This window comes from Myotis yumanensis, unplaced genomic scaffold (genome assembly GCF_028538775.1).
Source record: "Myotis yumanensis isolate MYYU_CA2020_CCGP unplaced genomic scaffold, mMyoYum1.0.hap1 SCAF_3, whole genome shotgun sequence".
In the NCBI taxonomy this organism is placed as follows: Eukaryota; Metazoa; Chordata; class Mammalia; order Chiroptera; family Vespertilionidae; genus Myotis; species Myotis yumanensis.
Window position 1 is genome coordinate 103,074,739 of NW_027223754.1, and position 22,089 is coordinate 103,096,827.

The window sequence follows — 22,089 nt, forward strand, 5'->3', positions numbered from 1 at the left end:
TATCTTAATGTTTTAGTTCCAATGGTAAATGGGATTGTTTTAGTAGTTTCTCTTTCTGTGAGTTCATTATTGGTGTATAAAAAAGCCATAGATTTCTGGGTGTTAATTTTATATCCTGCTACATTGCTAAATTCATTTATTAGGTCTAGTAGTTTTTTTATGGAGTCTTTAGGGTTTTCTATGTACAATAACATGTCATCTGCAAATGACAGTTTTACTTCTTTTTCAATTTGGGTGACTTTCATTTCTTCTTCTTGACTGATCGCTATGACTAGCTCTTTCAGTACTATGTCAGACAGGTGTGGTGACAGTGGGCATTCCTAACTTGTTCCTGTTCTAAGGGGAAATGGTTTTAGTTTTTGCACATTGAGTATGATGTTGGCCGTAAGTTTGTCATTAAGGCTTTTATTATGTCGAGGTATGATCCCGCTATTCCCACTCTGCTGAGAGTTTTTATCAAGAAAGGGTGTTGAATTTTGACAAATGCTTTTTTCAGCATTGATAAGATTATGTTATTTTTGTCTCTCAATTTGTTTATGTGATGTATCATATTTATTAATTTGTGGATATTGTACCATCCTTGCATCCCCAGAATAAATCCCACTTGGTCATGATCTATGATCTTTCTAATGTAATGCTGGATCCAATTGGCTAGAATTTTGTTGAGGATTTTAGCATCTTTGTTCATCAGGGATATTGGCTTGTAATTATCTTTCTTTGTGGTGTGGTTTTGGGATTAGGGTAATGCTGGCTTCCTAGAAAGAGCTTGGAAATGTGCCTTCCTCTTGAATTTTTTGGAATAGTCTGAGGAGGATAGGTTTTCGTTCTTTGAATGTTTTGTAGAACTCCCCAGTAAAGCCATCTGGACCAAGGCTTTTGTTTGTTATAAGATTTTTTATTACTGCTTCAATTTCATTGGTAGATATCGTCCTATTCAGGTTTTTTTATTCTTCCTGGTTGAGTTTTGAAAGTTGTACTTATCTAAGAACATGTCCATTTCGTCTAGATTGTCCAGTTTTTTGGAGTAGTGTTGTTTGGAGTATATTTTTTACAACCCTTTGTATTTCTGTGGGGTCTGTATTACTTCACCTCTTTCATTTCTGATATTGTTTATTTGGGTCCTCTCTCTTTGCTTATTGGTGATCCTGGCTAGAGGTTCATCAATCTTGTTTATCCTTTCAAAGAATAAGCTCTTTGTTTTATTGATCTTATTTGGTCTCCATGTTGTTTATTTCATCTCTGATCTTTATTGTTTCCTTCCTTCTGCTTACTCTGTGCTTTTTTGTTGTTCTTTTTCTAATTCATTTTTTTATTGTTTTTTTCTTTTTCTTTTATTTTTTGTTTTTGTTTTTCTTTTTTTTCTCTTTATAATTCATTAAGTTGTAGGGTTAGATAATTTATTACCAATTTTTCTTTTCTTTTATTTTCATTTCTTTCTTTCTTTCTTTTTTTTTTTTTTTGAGGTAGTGCTATGAACTTCCCTCTCTGGACTGCTTTTACTGAGTCCCATAGATTTTGGATTGCTGTGTTTTCATTGCCTTGGACTTTAGCCAAGCTATGCCTAGAAATGTCATAGTACTGGGTGTTTATATTACCCATAGGTCTCATGAGAATGAGAGCTGCACCTAAAGAGAAATTACAAGTGAGCCCCTTTGAACTCACCTATGGCAGGCCTTTCCTCAAATTTGGGCTGCTAATAGATAAGGAAATCCTTCAGCTGTTACGTTACACCATTAATCTAGGACAAGTATAAAAATCATTACAGGAGTATAGAAAAAAATTATACCTACCCCCAATAAAGACTAACAACACAAACAAATTAAACCAGCAGACATAGTCTATTTAAAAACATAAAGGGACAACTCTTCTGAGTTCCAACTACAGTTTAAATGGAAGGTCCCACATCAAATCCTGTTAAGACTCAAATTTCAGTAAAGCTTGTAGGGATAGCCAATAGGGTTTATATAACCCAAATTAAACCTGTTTCTTGCATGTCCCCACCAGAACCATAACCTGAGACTTACTCTTGTAAACCCATCAAGGACCTCAAGCTTCTTTTCAAGAAACAAAAATCTGTTACAGATAAGTAATGTAATGGCTAAGCCTTAATATAATTGTCTTTCTGATATTTTTAACACTTTTCCACTACCCTGTCCATATGTCAGCCTCGTCTTCCAAAACACCTACAACTATTAGAAAAACTAATACCAATTTAAAACTCCTTTATCCATACCTTTTAAACCTTCTTATCAAATTTGTTGCCTCTAAGATATAACAATTTCATGTCAAGATTATGACTCTGGGGATTCCAGCCCATCCTTATTGTAGGAGAATTAGCCAACAGCCTCTCTGTTTCAATCTCATCCCATTCTCTTGTCTCCCTTAGATCAGGCAAGGAGAGACTTCCATTCCTTATGCAGGCAAGAGCTATAGCCATTGTCATCAAGAAGCAGTTACTGAAAACATACCCTACTCCCTCATTATCTCTAGAATATTTCAGGTATAGAAGTCTCTAGGGAAGAGGAGATGTGGTAGGATAATAAGAAGGTGGAAAATTCCTAGGCAAGTGGAATGGGGAAACTGAGAGAAAATAATTAAATAAGGTTAAACAATTTGAACAACTTACAGACCATTAGTGAATCACAAGACCTCATCTTCCCTAACTAAGGACACTTGAAAGCAAAAGGTTTATACCTCTTTTTCCTAACCAGAGAAAACAGCTTAAATCACGTTGGTTGGGAAAATAAAGAACAGAGATCCAATTCATGCCTTTTGTACCAACTAAACCCAGGGACAGATGAATTCAGGAGAACAAATAACAAAAATCTGACTAGAGCCAGACAGGTCCAAGATAAAAGTAAAACAGTAAAGCAACCAAACAATAACACAAACTCCCCTATATGCTCATTTTGATGCATCAACATATTAAATGCATCTAGAGAGCTGTTGAACGTTTTGTTGAAACCCTCCTCTAAGATACTTACCTGCAGAAAAGAGATAAAAACCTTCAAGACAAAGATCAGGTGGGAAATGTCTGTCCCTCGGGCCATATAAGGCCTGAGGAATCATTTGGGCTGTCCCTGTCAATGCATTAGGGGTTAGTTAATTAGATATTTGACCAAATATATCAGGCTAATTTTTAAGTTGATAATTTTGAATGGCTCGCAAATGATGTTATAAATATCCAATGGCCCTTGGCAGAAAAAAGGTTCTCCACCTCTGCTCTTGAGCATGCCCATGACCCTTCTAGGGCATAAACTTTTTACTTTCTCCTAAACTCTGAGGGTCCCCATAAGACTTGCCACCAGGGAAGCACTGAGAGTGGCTGCTCATCCAGGCTTACCCCATGATCCTGTCTCCAAAGCCCCTTTTTTCTCTGACTTCCCAGTGAGCTAAAAGGAGACCTGCCTTGCCTCATTATTGCCACTGTGACCTTCACTTCTCAGTGAGTTAACAGCATTCCCCACCTTGGCTTAATTCTTTCCCATGACATTTCTAGGGAGCCAAAGCAGAGCACTGCCTAGGCTCTCTCCTGTTGCTTCTTCTACCCTAAGTCCTCCCTTTCTTTCATTGTCCTCAGCTTTAATAATGTACTTTCAAAATCACCTGGACTTGTATTGTAAAAGACAACAAATGCGGTATTTTCATTCTAGACGTTTTATAGTGCCAGTCAGAACCTCTGGTTTAGTGTTACTCATACTAATGCTAAAGTGATTTTCATTTTTTAGTGAATTCTTCCGAAGTTGAAATGATCACTTTCATGCCCCAGTTTTCCTTTGTCTATTAAAATTTTTCTTTTATAGATCTAGTTAGAATTGCTAAGTATATTTTCAGGGTCCTTTTAAATCATATATCTTCTTTATTAATCTCACTCAAGAAAAGGGAGCTCTAAGCAACCTCATCTCTTTCTGTCATGTATTCAGTGTAATTGTGGTCAAGAGGAAATAGCTTTGTATTGGGGATCAGGGCCTTAGAAACAGGCTCTAACTTCCATTTCTGCATTTATAAAATAGTGTTCTGGTGAGGATTAAACAAAATAACACAGAGCAGCACTTTGTAAATTATAAATGGCTATAAAAGTTGTAGGCATAATTTTAAAAGAAAAAGTTAAAATATTTCAGTCACAACATTTTCTGAATTGAACAGAATAACCAATCTCTTTTTCCTCTTAAACCTTTCACCATTAGAAAATGGTTACTGAGAAAAATCTTAGCTCCTTGGCAAGGGACCAAAGGTGCAGTCTTTCACCTAATTTGCCACTTATGAGAGCAGTCAGAATATTTGAATTTTTACTGAACTGACTGAAAAAATAGGTTTGTAAAGTGGAGTGATGTGAAGTTCTAGTAAGCATGAGGAAGCATAGCAAAAATTACCTGACCTCTGATAGAGTTAACAGCCTACAGTCATTTTTGGCTCTTCCCTTATTATTTGTACAATAAGATGTGAGCAAAATGTAATTTTATTTAAATGAATGTGAATAAATTTATTTGGAAAAACTATGTTGTTTTAGTTATAAGAATTTATCTGTCAGAAAACACATATATTTTTGGAAATTGGATATTAATAGCCATTGGTTGTCATAGAGATAATAATGTATGTGATAGAAATAATTGATTTTTATATCTGCACAATATTTAAAGTTCACAGAATTTTTATAATTAATCTTCCTTTCCACATTTGGGAATCTTCCGCCATCTTCAACTGCTCAGTGAAACCTACTATAATGTAATCTAAGTAAAGTGATTTCACTCCTTCTTTGGGATACTATCTTGCTCTGTATTTGCCATATGCATGCATCATCATGATTTCTGGTTTTATACACAATGGGTAAATATCACATACTTTCTTTTTTACTATAACATTTATTGATTGCCCACAAGTAGTGCATTCTGTCTTACAATTTACAAAAGTGTTTTCATATATATTGATACATTTGCTTCTCACCCACCATGAGCTTATAAACCACATTATAGCATTGTAGCATTGTAATTAAAAGTGTTGGCTTCTCGTGCTAGATTTTCTAGGTTTAAAACTCGGATCTTCCTCTCATTATTTTTTAAAATTTATTTTATGCTATTTTTCCTTCACTATTTATCCCTTCTATGCCCTCTTCCACTTCCACCACTCTTATCCCTCACCCCAGCAATTACCATACTTTCAAATGCACTCACAAAAACTCTCAATTATTTTTTTCAATGAAGAGCAGTAATACAGAAGTTGTGGTATATGCAGGTTTAGGTATGATGAATCAATTTGCTCTCTTCAGGAAAGTTTTCTCAATGGAGGCATAATTTCAAGATATATTTCCACAGCACATTGTAAAGTTATTTAAATAAATTAACAAAAATAAATGTAAGAATATTCAACAGTTTCTGGTATAAATAGTACACTGTCACAATGCAAAATGTATAGGAACTCTGTTCCTAACTAGTGAATTTGCAATTGAAGAATAAAAAGGTTGAAGAGAGATGGTAGGATGTGGTAGGAGACATATGTTATTTAAATAAAATTGTCTCTCTCTTATGATTTTTTCCACTTTGTAGATATTTGAAACAAGGTTTCTTTTCCCCAAGCATAAAAAGGAAAATATTTAGAAATATGGGTCACAAAATCCATGTATGCTCAAAATATTTCCTAAAAACAAGATAAAAATAATTTTGGCTTTAAGATCTGGAAAAACTTAGAGTGTAGTATTCTGAGTAGGCCTTGGATGGTGTCCCAGTGGCCCTGTCATCCTCCCCTCCACCTGTACAGTATGTGTATTACTATTTGGCTGCTGCTTCATTACTAAGTCCAGTAAATTGAGCATGTGCACTGGCCACAGGGGCCTGGGCCCATATTATGTAGTCTGAGTGGTGATTTCCATCTGATGTTTGGTTTGGCCTGGTACATGCAATGTCTTGCCAGACCTGCAAACTCCCATCAAAAGTCACTCAAACCCTGGATGGGAAATATTCCTCATGTTGTTGTCAGAGAACTCTGATCTTTCACAATAAACTTGGTGGGATGTCTGTTGGCCAAACCAGACATCCAAAATCTAGATTTTTCTCTGTGAAGAATGTCTGCAGTGGATGATACTTGTAAAAGTATTTAGGGTTGTGTTGTTGGCCAGGTTTATCCACTTAAAAATGGGAAACCCATAAATGTAGCACTGAAAGTCCACTTAAAAATAACAGAGGCAATGACTATTTCAGTTCAATAGACAAAGTAAAACATAAGATATGGTACAGGATATTACCTTAGACCAGCGGTTCTCAACCTGTGGGTCGCGACCTCTTTGGGGGTCGAATGACCCTTTCACAGGGGTCGCCTAAGACCATTGAAAAACACATATATAATTACATATTGTTTTTGTGATTAATCACTATGCTTTAATTATGTTCAATTTGTAACAATGAAAATACATCCTGCATATCAGATATTTACATTATGATTCATAACAGTAGCAAAATTACAGTTATGAAGTAGCAACGAAAATAATTTTATGGTTGGGGGTCACCACAACATGAGGAACTGTATTAAAGGGTCACAGCATTAGGAAGGTTGAGAACCACTGCCTTAGACACAGAATTTTGTGTTTAAGTCTATAGCCTTAGAGTTAGAAAAATGTTCTTCTATAAAGTAAGCATGCCCTAACCGGTTTGGCTCAGTGGATAGAGCATCAGCCTGAAGACTCAAGGGTCCCGGGTTTGATTCCAGTCAAGGGCATGAACTTGGTTGTGGGCACAACCCCAGTAGGGAGTGTGCAGGAGGCAGCTGATCAATGTTTCTCTCTCATCGATGTTTCTAACTCTCTATTCCTCTCCCTTCCTCTCTGTAAAAAATCAATAAAATATATTTAAAATAAAGTAAGCATGGCACAAGGGAAGGCATAGCTATGCCAAGGGTATGATGATCTTGGCACAGACATCAAGGCCTGACTCTCCACTCAACCCTTCCTAATGCCTATAAGGTTGGATTGGTTTTATGCTATTCTTGTGTTCAGATCTCCTATTCTTTTGATGCTCTGTATATCCTATCTAATAAAAGACAAAAAGGGTAATTAACCGTACCTCCACTACTCTTCCCATTGGCTAATCAGCGCCATATGCAAATTAACCGCCATCCAAGATGGCGGCTAATTTGCATACTGAAGGCAGGGCTGGCCAGAACCAGACGCCATCTGGGCCGGGTGCAGTCCTGGGTGGCCGGGCTTAGGCGGCACGATTGCGTCACCTAAGCCCCGCCCCAGCCGGGACCCCTGTGTGCCACCTAAGCCCCTCTGCCAGCTTGGACCTCATTGCGATCCCAGAGCAGGCAAGTGCAGAGGGCAGACGGCCCCCAGGTGGGCCTTCTCCTGGGATGGCCATGGCAATCCCAGAGCAGGAAAGTTCCCCACAAGCAGCACCCAGCTGAGCCTGCCCCCTGTTTCTGAAGTGATCCAGTCACCCATGAGCAGGAAAGTGCAGCCTGCAGGCAGCACCCCACCCTGGCCACAGCTCAAGGAAGAGAAAAACACGCAGTGGAGGCCAGGAGCCTAAGAGATCAACACAGAGGGGCGCCTGCTCCAAGCCTCCATGGTGTGGCTGGTGGCAGGCCCCCAGAAGACACATACACACATACACACACACACACACACACACACACAGGACGCTTGCTCCGAGCCTCTGCTGCCAGACTGTGGCCGTCAGTAGGACATCCACTGAGGGCTCCTGGACTGTGAGAAGGGCAGGCTGGGCTGAGGGAACCCCACCCCCAGTGCATGAATTTCATGCACCGGGCCTCTAGTATGATAAGAGAAGTTTACAAATTACATCTGCATATATCTAAGTTCCCTTTTATCTAGCATTGTACTGGACATATAAAATTAGTTTTTAAATAAGTATACATATCAAATATATGCAGCTAAATAAATTTTCAGACCCTGATGGGAACAGAAACTAAGAAGACAGCATAGGTAAAAGCCGGTAGGAGCTGCCTCCCACAACCACATCAAAAGTACAACTAAAATATAGAACAACCATTATTCAAAACTGCGGAGAGTTGGCTGAATGGAAGTCCTACAACTAAAGAAGTAAAGAAGAAAGCACATTGATACTGCTAAGAAAGATGGAGGCACAGTAGAATCATCACCCATGTGTACTGTTTGTTTGCTTTTTTTAAATTGGGAAGGAGATAGTCTCTGTGAAGGCTGCCTGTAGGAGCAAGGGGTCTCAGCCCCACACTAGACCCCCAGCCCAGGGTTCCAGAGCTGGAAAGAGAAATCCCTGTAACTAGGAGCTGTAAAAACCAGCAGGGATTTTGCCTGTGTGATACAGAGGCTGCTGGAGACTTAGATGTCTCTCTTAAAGGGCCAGCACACAGACTTACTCAGACTCAATCCCTCTGAGCTCCAGCACCATGTAGCTTTGGGGGACCCAGCCACATACAAGGAGGAATTGGATTATCTAGCAATGAGGCAGGAACTCAGGGGACTTTTCTCCCAGACAGGGGTGCTCACAGGGGTCATTGTTCCTATACTGGGACCTCCCTGATCACAGAGCTGACTGGCAGCTATATCTGAGTTTCCATCAGCCTGGCTCACACTGTTTGCAATAACCTGGTGATTCCCTGAGACGCCGCCCCATTCAACCTGCAGTCTCACCCAAGCTGTTTGCAGCAGGTTTTCCATATGAATGGCCTGTCCTGGTTTAGGCTTCAGACTTTGCTAAAATCTTTCAAACAAGCTGAAGCTGGAGTCAGCATGCCCCAAACCTAACAATAAATGGCCCAAGATCCAGCACTAGCACCAGCCTTCCTTGTTTCACATCTGGGCTTTGCCTGGCACTTCCAAGCCCAATACAAATAGCAGCCATATGCAGATCTCTCTGTAGCTCCTATTACGTGGACACAGGTGGTGGTTGACTTTGTACCTACCTGGAGGCCCTAGAGCCAGTGCACCCAGTAGAGAGCTTCAGACCATGCCATATTACTGTTAGGTGGCCCAGGAAAGCGGCGGCGAGGAAAGCAAAGAGAATCGAGTGAATCAGAAAGAAAAAGGAGAAGTTTATTTGCGTTCTCGGGCGAGACCCACCGGCCCAAAAGGTGGGGCCAGTGAATTTCGCGACTTCAGGGAGGGAGGGACATCTCTTTATTCAGGTGTTTGGTGAGGGCGGGGGCCTGAACTGAGGAAGTGCCCGCAGCAGGGATCATCACACATTCAACTGAGGGAGTCTCGGCCGCAGGGGGTGGGCGGCACATTCAGGAATGGGTCAGTATCTTGTGCGGGGATCTCTGTGAACTTCAAGGAGAAGCAGGTATCTGTGTCTGGCACGCTGACCCGTTAGAGATTCCAGATCTGTGAGAAATTCCAGAGGAAGTCCATTGTCTCATCCCATGTCCGCATGTATCCGATCCCGGGCTCCCTCCGACCTAACATCCCGGCCTTTTGGTGATAAGGGTCGGCGACTCTCTGACTGCTTCCAGCTGAACAGGGACGACGAGGGGGGCGGCGGTTAAAGGCCGGGGTTAGGCAGAGTCGGGGTTAGGCAGAGTCGGGTCGGAGGGGAGCCGAGTGTAGGGATGGAGCAGGAGCTGATTCACAGTCACCCGTGACATCTCTGCGATCCGGGAGCGGATGAACTTGAGGAGGCACGGGGCTAGGAGAAAAAAGACACAGATGAGAATCAGGGGCCCTATCATGGGCAGGACCCAGGTAGCTAAGGGGCTTTGGAACCAGCTGAAAGGGGAGTTGTCCTGGAAGTGTCCTGCATGTAGTTCTTCACTCAGCTTAGGGTCTGCAAGTTTTGCTCCACTACTCCGGATTCATTGATGTAATAACAGCACTCTTTCTGAAGGAATATGCAGGTTCCTCCTCTTTCTGCAGTCAGAAGGTCTAAGGCGCGCCGGCACGCTGACCCGTGAGAGATTCCAGATCTGTGAGAAATTCCAGAGGAAGTCCATTGTCTCATCCCATGTCCGCATGTATCCGATCCCGGGCTCCCTCCGACCTAACAATTACAACTCTACACATACACAAGTGATACATTCAAGGGGCAGACTTAGTGAGCACCAAAGCCCCACTAAAGCAAGTCCTGCTCCATAGGGATCTTTCCTACACAGCAGCTCTCCCACTGTTGGTCCTCACAACCAATTTGCCTGGAAGTCAATTCCTTCCAGTGATTCCAACAGCAATCAAGGCTCAACTACAACAAGACTATGCACATAGCCCACACAAGGCTGCACCTAGAGTGCCCAGTTCAGGTGACTGGGGAGGCTGAACCATTGGGCCCTTCAGGACACCTACTACACAAGTCCACTCTACTAATTCGAGGAGACACATCATCTCTACATAAGACATAGAAACAAACACAGGGAAACAGCCAAAATGGAGAGACAAAGAAACATGTCACAAATAAAAGAAATGGAAGTATGCAAACTACTGGATACAGAGTAAAAACCATGGTTATAAGTTTGCTCAAGAATCTTCATGAGAGCTTCAAGGGACTTAGTAAGACTTTCAAGGATCTTAGTGAGAATGTCAAAGACATGAAAAAGGACCAGGAAGAAATTAAGCATACACCAACTGAAATAAAGGATAATTTACAGGGATTCAACAGTGGAGTAGAGGATTCCAAGAATCAAATCAACAATTTGGAATATGAGGAAGCAAACAACCCCCAACCAGAAGAGCAAAAAGAATGAAAAAATATGAAGATAGTGTAAGGTGCCTCTGGGACAACTTCAAGCATACCAACATTTATATTATGGGGGTACCAGAAGGAGCAAGATATTAAAAACCTACTTGATGAAATAATGACAGAAAACTTTCCTTATCTGGTGAAAGAAATAGATTACAAGTCCAAGAAGTACAGAGAGTCCCAAACAAGAGAAACCCAAAGAGAGCCACATCAAGACACATCATAATTAAAATGCCAAGGGTTAAAGACAAAGAGAGAATCTTAAAAGTATCAGGAGAAAAGCATTTAGTTACTTACAAGAGAGCACCCATACATTTGTCAGCTGATTTCTCAACAGAAACTTTGCAGGCCAGAAGAGAGTGGCAAGAAATATTCAAAGTGATGAATAACAAGGATCTACAACCAAGATTACTCTACCCAAAAAAAGCTATCATTTAGAATTGAAGGTCAGATAACACGCTTCACAGACAAGAAAAAGCTAAAGAAGTTCATCACCACCAAACCAGTATTATATGAAATGTTGAAGGGTATTCTTTAAGAAGAGGAAGAAGGAAAAAAAGGATAAAAAATACGAACAATAAAATGGCAATAAATACATATCTACCAATAATTAAATCTAAAAATAAATGAACAAGAATTCTAATGAATAAAATAAAGTGGTGAATAAAATAGAATCAGAGGCATGGAGGCATGGAATAGACTGACAAATCTCAGAGAGAAGAGGGGATGGGGTCAGGAAGAGATTAACCAAAGATCTTATATACATACTAGAGGCCTGGTGCATGAATATTCGTGCACTTGGGGGAGTCCCTCAGCCCAGCCTGTGCCCTCTCGTAGTCCAGGAGCCCTCACGGGATGTCCCACTGATGGCTTAGGCCCACTCTGGAGCAGGCCTAAGCCGCAGTCTGGCATCCCTCTGTGGGAGGCACCAGGCGGGCCGATCAGGGGATGGTGCTGGCCAGTGAGCGGCAGGCCCTGCCCCCCCACCCCCCCAATCGCCCCTCTGCTGCTGCTGGTCGCTTCCACCCCTCGATCGTTGTCCCCTCCCTCTGCCCACTGGCACGTTTCTTGGCTGGCCTGGCACCGCCTGCTTACCAGCCTCGCCCCCTGCCAGCTGGTCATTCCGCTGTTTGGTTGATTTGCATATTACGCTTTTTTTATAAAGGACTAGAGGCCTGATGCATGGATTCATGCACCAATAGAGTCCCTTGGCCTGGCCTGTAGGGATCGGGCTGAAATTGGCTCTCCGACATCCCCCAAGGGGTCCCGGATTGCGAGAGGTTGCAGACCAGGCCGAGGGACCCCACTGGTGTACCATCAGGGCCAGGGAGGGACCAAGGGAAGGCTCCAGGGTGTGTTTGGCCCATCTCGCCCAGTCCTGATTGGCTGACCCCCCTCAGCTAGCTAACCTACCAGTTGAAGTGTCTGCCCCCTGGTGGTCAGTGTGTGTCATAGCAACTGGTTGAATGGTCGAATGAACGGCTGGACACTTAGCATATTAGGCTTTCATTATATAGGCTATGCATTAGCTTTGGATACAGACAATAGGGTGGTGAAGGCCTGGATCAGGGCAGGAACTGGGTGGAGGGGGGCAATGGGAGGATAAAGGGGGACATCTATAATACTCTTAACAATAAAGATTTTTAAAAATTAAAAAATAAAATATAAATACATTTTCACACACCCATATTACTATGGCCTATGTTGAGAAATAGTAAAATTATTAGTACCCCAGGAGACCCTCTTGTGCTCTTCACAGTCACTACCTAATCCTCTGTTTAATAAATAATCTCTATTCAGATTTTTTCACTTTAATATGGTTTTATTTTTTTCTTATTTATTTGTAGGTACTTTGGTTATTTAGAATCAAATCCTCTGTTGATTACATCTTTTTCCACTCTGTGAATTTCTACTTTCATAATATTGTCTTTTGATGAAGCGGTGAGTCTTATGTGAGTGTGTGTGTGTGCCTGTGTGCATCCTGTTCAAAAAATACTTGTCTATTCCAACATCGTGAATATATTCTTCTATATTTTTTGCAAGAAGCCTTACTCTTTTATTTTTATATTCATACCTACAGTTCACCTAGAATTTATTTTTGAGCATGATGTGAGGTAGGTGGTAAGATGAATTTTTTCTATGTATAAAACATTGATTCAAAACCATATATTGAGATAACCATCCTTTTGTCCACTGCTCCTCAGCATCACCTTGTTATAAATCAAGTGTCTACACATGTATTTTTAACTCTCTTTTTTTTCCATTGGTTTATTTGTCCATCTTTTATGCCATAACTACATTCTCTTAATTATTGTGGCTTTATAATTTTACTAGAAACCCGGTGCATGAAATTCTACCTACACCCTCTCCAATCTGGGAGCCCTCAGGGGATGTCCTACTGATGGCTTAGGCCCGCTCCCCTCGGTTCTCTGCTCTCTGCGGGGCCTGCCTTGCTCCACACCATGGTGACAGGCAAGTAGGCCCTGCTGGGTGCTGCCTGCAGGCCATGCTTGCCTGCTCGGGGATCGCCGTGCTCGCCTGCTTGCGGATCGCCACGGTGACCCGCCACACCCAGAAACCTGCCAGCAGGCCCTGCTGGGCCCTTGCCTGCTTGCGGATTGCCATGGCGACCCGCCACACCCGGTGACACACCAGCAGGCCCTGCTGGGCCCTGCCTGGGGACCACGCTTGCTTGCTCGTGGATCACTGCGGCGACCCGCCAGCAGGCCCTGCTGGGTGCTTGCCTGCTCCGGGTCGCCACACAATGCCTGCTGGGGTCACATTGCTGGGGTGACGCCACCAGCGTCCTGCCCTGGCTGCTATGGGTGCTGCCATCTTTGTCGCGGAGTGATGGTTAATTTGCATATTACTCTTTTATTAGATAGGCTGTTTTCCTGAATTATAGTCTCCAAAATTGTTCTTCCTTTTGGGGGTCCTGTTAATTGTTATTTTGAATTTCCATATAAAGAAAATAAGGTTATTAATTTCCACAAATAAAACTTGCTGAGATATTTTTGGGGAGGTATTGCATTACATTTATAGATCAATTTGAAAAAAATGGACACCTGTATGTAATTAACTTTTAATACATAACATGAATGATTCCTCCATTTATTTGCCCTTCCTTATTTTCTCTTAATAATATTTTTTTTACAAATTCATACATTTTTATTAGATTTATTCCTGAGTGTTTGGAATTTTTTATGACTGTCACAGGTTGGATCTTTCAAAAGCAGAGAAGAAGATGTTTGGTGTATAAGCTATTTATAAGGGATCAATACCTGTGGAAGGGAGGAAAAGGAAGCAAGATTGGGTGGGCAGCAAAAGAAGTCAAAATGCATTGCAAGCCTGAAAAGCTTTGGTTAACCCTACAAGGTGCTCAGGAGCAAAATACAGCCTGTCACAGATATCTCTTGGTGAGTAGAAATGGTGAGACCTTTATACTATTGCAGCAATCAGTCATCGGTTGTGAACTGCTCCAGGAAGATGCACTCTGTGAGTTACTCTTTGCAGCTGAAGCAACACTTGTGGAAGTTTACAGAACTTTCAGAAGCTGGAGATGTAAATTCTTATTTGTAAAGGGTAGTACATATCTATGTCCAACATAGTCCACCCTGTGTGGTGTGTCCTTCACAGATGACCTCTTATGCTGTTCAAATCCCTTCTTTATGTACCTTTCAGCAGCATCCTCTCACCTTACTCTTCTAATTTTCTGGGGGAATTTAAAAGAGTAAGGTTAGTGAGAGGATGGATAACCCTATAACTAAAGATGGGGTGAGGCTGAAACTGAGATTCATTGTCTTCCTATTCCACTATCCAACCTAGAGTGCCCTCAATCTTAGTATTACCTTAGCTCATCTTAATTACTTACCCTGAGTGTAAGTTTTTAGTCTCCATGCTCTTATCAGGCCAAGGCTATTATACTTCTCACAATTGGGCAAGAGAGTATCTGAGGTGCTCAAAAGTGCCCAACACTACTACTCTTGTAAAAGAGCAGCTCTACCTCTTTCTAATATTAGGGCCTCTTCTTGTCTTCTAGTCCCTGGCAGTGGCAGTGCTATCATTTGAAGTTGAAAAGGACTATTGTTTTGTTCTCTAGTGAAAGTGTACTTTCTTTAGGGATCAGGATCTCAAACATTGCAAAGCTCAGAGTAGTGGCAATAGATATTCCAGAGCCCTTCAGTAGATCAATGATGATAAGTGGAGCCATCACATGCCTGATTTCTATACTCATGTATTCTTCCTATTACGCACACAGTGTCATATAAAGTTCTTTAGTTCAATATATATGCTGCCTCACAAGGGATTACATTCTGTTTTCATAAAGAATTGCTTCTAAACTGGCACAGAAAATGTGACATTCAGCAACAACAGTGATTTTTTGGTGTTATGATATATAATTTCACCGGTGGATCCTATCTGTTGTCATGGGTCCATTCTTTTACTTCCTTTGCTGTAAAATGGGTCTTCTGTTCTGATACAATATTATGTGGGTCTCGTGCTAGTGGAATTAAATTCTGTAAGCACTTAGATTGTAGTGCTAGATAAGGCCCAAAGAGCAATAAAAACAAAACTATATCTAAAATATGTATCTATTTAACTAAAACCAAGTCACTGCTGCTTTTTGGATGAAATAAGCCTATGTAGTAAACTTGACCTCATATGGTTGACCAAACTCCATGAGGAATAGTGCCATATTAGGGGCTCAATATTGATCTCTGTTGCTATCAGGTTGGGCATTCAGTGGCAACAGTAGCTTAAGTCAGCCTCTATCAGTGGGAGCTCATGCTGTTGGGCTCTCTATCCCCTTCCTATCTTACACTTTGGCCAGTCCATTCATGTAACTAATAACTGATGGGGATGATGTTCACAGACTGGATCACTTTTTCTATTTGGTTATTTAGTGCTTCTGTAGTAGATGTCCTTTGATATGCTTTAACAGGTGACACAAAGATTTTCACACTTTATCCCCACTTCCATATGTACATTCACATGCCTCTATAACAGGACCTCCTTGTCTCTGTCTTCCAATATTTCTCCTTCCAGGCTCTGACCATGTAGGCCACTATCCACCCATGAGTTTGTATATATTGTAAATGGGGACCACTTCTTTACACACAGAGGATGGATAATTGTCTTGCCCAAATCTCCAACCATAGGGAGCATTTTCCTTGTTACTGTCTTTCAAGGAGACGTCTAAGTAAGGCTACAGTGCAGCTTTTCACCTTCTATTTCATACTGAGCTGATTCATCTACAAAGAAAGCTCAGGTCTTTTACTTCTCTATCAGATGGTCATAAGAAATCCTGTTTGTGGTCACAGGTATGAGCTAAAGGCAGTGCACTAGAACAATAGGGGTGAGTGATGATGGGGTCTGGGCTGTCCATTTATGCAGCTTGCTTATAAAATCTGATCCTGCTAGTGCTGGATCCAAGACTTATCACTTTCATCTGATGATGGTCTATTTCTTCACCTGCCTGACCTTATGAGTTATTGGGTCTGATAGAGCCTAGCTCTTGATATGTATTTCTGCATGCATGGTCACTTAGTATTCCTTGGTCAGGCATTTAGTATTTACCACAGATCAATAAAACTCTAGGATTATGTTTTTCCTCAATGGTGTATAATTCTAGTGTAGATGGTATGGCTTTATTTAAGAATATTAGAGGACTGCATTCTGATTATTTCATTAGGGTTTGTCATAAGCCTGTTTCACATGGCATCTTTTCCCAGCATCAATATCTTTAATATCATGGTGTCAACTGAATCATATGATTCAAGGGCCAGAGCTACTTGCACCTCAGTCTAGACCTGGTGCAGAGCCTTTTCTACTCTGGGTCCCACTCAAAGTTTTCAGCCTTACATGTCACCTGGTATATAGTCAAAACTGTTCCCAGGTATGGAATAAGCTGCCTTTGGAACCAGGAAAGAGCTATTGGGCATTGTGCTTTCTTCTTATAATGGGAAATATAAGATGCAATAATTTATTTTCTCCTTCAAAAAGGATTTCCTGGTATGACTCTGATCATTGAATCCATAAACATTTGGCTGATGTGTAAGGCACAGATATTTATCCCATGTATTCTGATGTCATTCCCCACTTACCTTCCCTGCCCATAATTAGATTCCTGTTATTGGCATAACAGACCTAACTTGTTGGGTGTTTAACATTCCCTGGAGGTTGGCCACTCTTAAATCCTTGGCCTGGTTCTCATCTTTGCCCTCTGAAACATGTTTTTTTTTTACACTTATCTTTCAGTTGCTTATTAATCATCTGCAGGTTTTCATTATTATTTTCTATTGTAAAAATGACATGTTAGGAATAGCCACCCAATTCTATTGTCCTTATACATACTGTTTTGGCTGATACTTCACAAAATGCTGATACTTGCATTAGCTAGTGCAATCTTCTTCACTGGCACACCATCTAAATGATCACCTATAATAGTTTCAACACTTGGACCAGCACCTGTGTCAAGAGTAGTCTCTGGTACTTCAAGTCATGGGATCCTCAATGCCTACTGGGTAGCAAGTGATTCAACTCTAACACTCCAAATTATTGCCAATTTCTAGGGCATTCCTTGTATCATTTGTTGCAGGTTGGCACAAATGGATGATAACATGGAGTTTGGTGTATAGTTTATTTATTAGTTATAAACATCTGTGGAAGAGAAGAGGAGGAAGCACAATTAGGAAGAAAGAGAAGTTAAACATTAAAGGTTTTCCAAACCTTGGCAAAATCCAAGGGAACCTCTGAGCAAATGCATCCATCTCATCAGAGTTGACTGGATATGGACTGCCTCAGGAAGGTCTTGCTCTTGAGTAAGATGGCTCATTGTCAGTGAAGAAAATTTTAAAGGGGCTGAGAGATATGAAGCTATCTTCTGAGTGCATTGCTAGTGGTTGAAGCAACAAAACTTTCATTAAAAGGGATCTTACCGGCTCATCCTGTTTACCACAATACTTTTATAAACAGTACTATTTACATTATTTTCATTTTTAATGTAAATTGCAAATACAATTTATTTTAAAATATATTCTTTGCACCTAGCAATTCTGCTAAATGTAATTGTGTGTTCTAACAGTTTGTATGTAGATTCTTTTGGGTTTTCTATATTTATTTCAAGCACACAGAAATATTATCAAAATCAATTTTTTAAAAATAACCTACATATATAGAAGCTAAAGACTATGCTTACAAATAACACATGAATAAAATAAGAACTCAAAATGAAAAATTTAAACATATTTTTAAGTAAATGATAATAAAAATAAATATTAAAACTTGTGGGACAAAGTTAAAGAAGAAAATTTAGAGCCCTAATTGCATACACCAGAAAATAAGAAAGGCTAAAATCAATGATCTGTATATCCATCTCAACAAATTAGAAAAAAATAGAAAATTAAATCTAAATAAAATAGAAGAAAAGAAATAGGAAGTACAATAACATTTCTGTTATTATTTTAATGGTTGCTATAGAAGTTATACATATATCTTTAACATGTTAGATCTCCTCTAAAATAGTATTTTATCACTTCCTGGACCATGCAGCTCCATTCCTTCTTTTGTGCTTTATGGTAAGTATTTTAAACACAAGGAAATGCCTTTCATTGTCTTATGCAGTAAATAATCATTTGGATTTATCCATGCATTTATTCTTTCTATTGTTATTTATTTCTCCCTCAATTACCATGCTTTCATTTGGGATATTTTTAGTCTGCCTAAATAATTCTCTTTAGTGTACTTTTTAGTGCAAGTTTACTGGGACAGTTTGTGTTTTTTTTCCTATTTGTCTGAAGACATCTTAATTTAGTTTTTTAAAAAAATATTTCCTTCAGGTATACATTTGTTTTTGTTGTTAGCAGTTACTTTCAGAACTTCAGCCATGTCATTCTGTGTTTTATAGCTTCCATTGTTTCTGTTGAAAGTCAGCTTTATTCTTTGAATTTACTGAATTCCTTTTCTTGACTACTTAAAAATATTGTTTTTAGCAGTTTTATTATGAAATGTGTCCGTGTGTTTGTTTTTTTTTTTTAATTTATCCAGCTTGGAATACATAGAGCTTCTGAATTTGTAGATTGGTGTCTTTGTTGTTTTAGTAATATTGTCAGGCAACATCATATAAGATATAGTATCACTAGTTTTCTTTATTTTCCATCCTTTCCCTTCTCTGTTCTTTAGTCTGGATACTTTAAATTGACTTAACTCCTAGTTCTAATACTCCCATTTCCTTTTCGATCTGTATACATATTTCTTTCTTTTTTATGTGCACCTTTTCTTTTTAAATTATTTTTATTTTTAAAAATTTTCTCTATCACTACTTATCCCCCTATACAACCTTCCACCTCCACCCACCCTACCCACCCATCTCACAAATCACCACACTGTTGTCTGCATCCATGAGTTCTTTCCCTTTTTCTCTTTTCATGCTCAATACTTCTACATACACTACCAACACACAGCCTTCCACCAGAGCTATGAGTCTGTCACTCTATTTGGCTTGTTCAGTTTGTTCATTAAATTCCACCTATGTGTGAAATTGTATGGTACTTGTCTTTCTCTGACTGGCTTATTTCACTTAGTATAGTGTTCTCCAGGTCCACCATACTGTTGCAAAGGATGACATTTTCTTCCTTTTTATGACTGAGCAGTTACATATTTCTTAATTTTAGTTGTCTTTTTTTTTTTTTAGTTTAGAATTTTGACTGATTTTAGTTTTTGTTAAATTTTTCTCTTTTATCATCTCTATTTTGAAAATGTTAATCACAGTTATTTTAACACCCTTGTATTAGAACTCCAAAGTCTGCATAATCTGAAGTCTTTCTCTCTTTTTTTTTTAAATTTTGTTTTTGATTTCTGAGCATTAAACTATCTCTCCTGGCATGACTAATAGTTCTTTTTTAAATTAATGCTAGAATAGATATTTTATATGAAAAGTGATAGTAGATTTGTGAAGTTCTACCTGATGTCATCCAGAGAGATTTAAAATTAATTTATGCTTAAATACCTTGTTCCACCCTGTGGAGTTGCTGAGGCCCAATAAGAGACTGCAAATAACAATTAGATTGCAGGCAGAAGCAATTGCCCCACCCTGTTGGAAAACCTCTCACCCAACCCTTTGGTCAGTACTGAGGCTAATCAAGACTGAATAACTATCAGACTGCAGGCAGAGGTAGGTCTCAGGAGGCTTTGAGTCTTTGCCTGATCTAATTTGGGGCCAGAGGCTAGGAAAAGCAGGCCTTGGGCATATTTTTCTACTTTCCCCAGCAGAGGGAGCCAAAGCTGTGGATTGCTGATAGCTCCAAACAAGGAACTCAAGGCCAGTCAGAAACAGCATCTGACATTATACCCCACTAGAGACTGGGAGTCATAGGAGCTCTACTTAATACATAGACACGAAACAAAAGAGGCAGCCAAAATGAGGACACACACAGAAAAAGCCCCAAATGAAAGAATAAGAGAATTCTCCAGAAGAAGAGCTGAACAAAAGGGAAATAAAAATTTATCAGATATAGAGTTCAGAATAGTGATGGCAAAGATTCTCAACAGCATGAGTAAAGACATAGTAACAGTGAAAAAAGGCAAGTTGGCAATAAAGAATGACATCTATATAATAAAAGGCTAATATGTAATTGTCCCCATGAGCAGGAGTTTGACTGACTAGCAGTTAGACGTGCGCTGATCACCAGGGGGGCAGTGCAGAACATGGCTGGTGTCAGTGATGCAGCAGTGGAGGCCCTGCTGGACCCCATAGGCCCTGACAAGAGCAGGACCATGGCGGGATGATGGAGCAGGTGAGTGGGCAGCGCCAGACCAAGTTGGGTGCTGAGGGAGGCCCTGGCCAGTGGTGGCAGCAGGCAGCCAGGAGAAGGGAGACCCCAGCCAGTGGCAGCAGCAGGCAGCCGGGGGAAGGGAGGCCCCAGCTGGCAGCCGGCAGCCGCTAGGGACCCTACCTGTGCATGAATTTCTTGCACTGGGCCTCTAGTAACAGTAATAAGAAACACATTGGAAGGAATACACAGCAGATTAGGGGTAGCTGAGGATTAGATCCATGAATTAGAATACAGGATAGAAAATTTCATTCAATTAGAGAACCAAAAAGGAAAAAAAATTAAAAAACAGGAGCACAGCTTAAGGGATCTGCGGGACAACATGAAATGTAACAATATTCATATAATAGGTATGCCAGAAGGAGAAGAAAATGAGTAAGGGATAGAGAATGTGTTTGAAGAAATAATGGAAGAAAACTTCCCTAATCTGGTAAAGGAAAAAGTCACACAAGTTCAAGTGGCACAGAGAGTCCCACAGAAGAACTCAAACAGGCCCACACCCAGACACATCATAATTAAAATGCCAAAAATGAAAGACAAAGAGATAATCTTAAAGGCAGCAAGAGAAAAGAAAACTGTTACCTACAAAGGAGTTTCCATAAGGCTGTCAGCTGATTTCCCATTAGAAACTCTACAGGCCAGAAGGAAATGACCAGAATGATATGAAGTACTCAAGACAATGAAAAGCAAGGATCTGAAATCAAGATAACTATATCCAGGAAGGTTATCATTCAAATAGATGATGACATAAAGAGCTTCCCAGACACCTCCCCCCACCCCCCAAAAAAGGCTAAAGGAGTTCATCACCATGAAATCATCACCACAAGAAATGTTAAAGGCAGTGCTGTAATGAGAAGAAATATATAGAGAGAAACATAGGCATACAGAATTAAAATAGCAACAAATAAATACCTATCAATAATAACCTTAAATATAAATGGGTTAAATGATCCAATCAAAAGTCATAATGTAGCTGAATAGATACAAAAACATGACCCAACTGTATACTGTCTTCAAGAGACCCACCTCAGATCTTTGAACAGAAACTTAACAAGGAAACAGTGACTCTAAATGACAAGCAGCATCAGATGGATTTAATTTACATTTATAGAACATTTCACCACAAAGCTGCAGAATATACATTCTTCTCAAGTGCACATGGGTCATTCACAAAGATAGACCATATGTTAGGACACAAATCTCTGTCCCACAGCAAAAGTAGTCCTGAGAGAGAAGTTCAAAACACTACAGGCCTACCTCAAAGAAACAAGAAAAGTTAATAATAAACTATTAATAGCCCTACAACTTAAAGACTTAGAAAGAGAGCAATAAGAAAAGCCCAGAATAAGTAGAAGGAAGAATAATGATCATAGCAGAAATAAATGACTTAGAGATTTTTTTAAAAAAGATAAAAGATCAATGAAACCAAGAGCTGGTTCTTTGAAAAGATAAACAAAATTGAACCTTTAGTCAGACTCATCGAGAAACAAATAGAGAGGACCCCAAAAAATTAAAATCAGATACAAAAGTGATGAAGTAACAGCTGACACCACATAATACAAAGGATTATCAAAGGATTGTTAAAAGTACTATGAACAAGC